Source organism: Taudactylus pleione, unplaced genomic scaffold, assembly GCF_031769625.1.
Source record: "Taudactylus pleione unplaced genomic scaffold, aTauple2 ptg000066l, whole genome shotgun sequence".
Lineage (NCBI taxonomy): Eukaryota > Metazoa > Chordata > Amphibia > Anura > Myobatrachidae > Taudactylus > Taudactylus pleione.
The window spans coordinates 18,853,777-18,854,241 of NW_028284468.1; positions in this window are offsets into that span (position 1 = coordinate 18,853,777).

Genomic DNA, 465 nt, shown 5'->3' on the forward strand with positions numbered 1-465 from the left:
CTAGATTGGCACCCTGCTGCTAGGATCTATGCAGAAGTGCCACCTGGAACATCCTTCGGACGCTTCAGATGGTCACACCGCTGCCCTTACAGCTCTCCAGAGCATCCTCAGGATGCTCCGGGCATTGCTGTAATCACCAGCGATTGTGGCCCCGCCTATGTGTGATATCACACAGAGGGGCGTGTCCTCCATCCGTGCCCGCTAATAATGTTATATATATCTCAATACGGCACTCAGCAGAAAAAAAGGTTCCCCACACTTGCTCTAAAAGATATTGCTTTGGTCAGGAACTGAACTCATGACCAGAGAGCTGTTAGGCAGTAATGGTAACCACTATGCCAACTATGCTGTCTTGACTGTCATAGTTAGAGAGTGACAGATAATGCCCAAGTGATATTATTGCACCATATAATCTTTAAAAGAGAATGTAGAGAACATGGCATTTATTAACTTTATTAAGGTAGC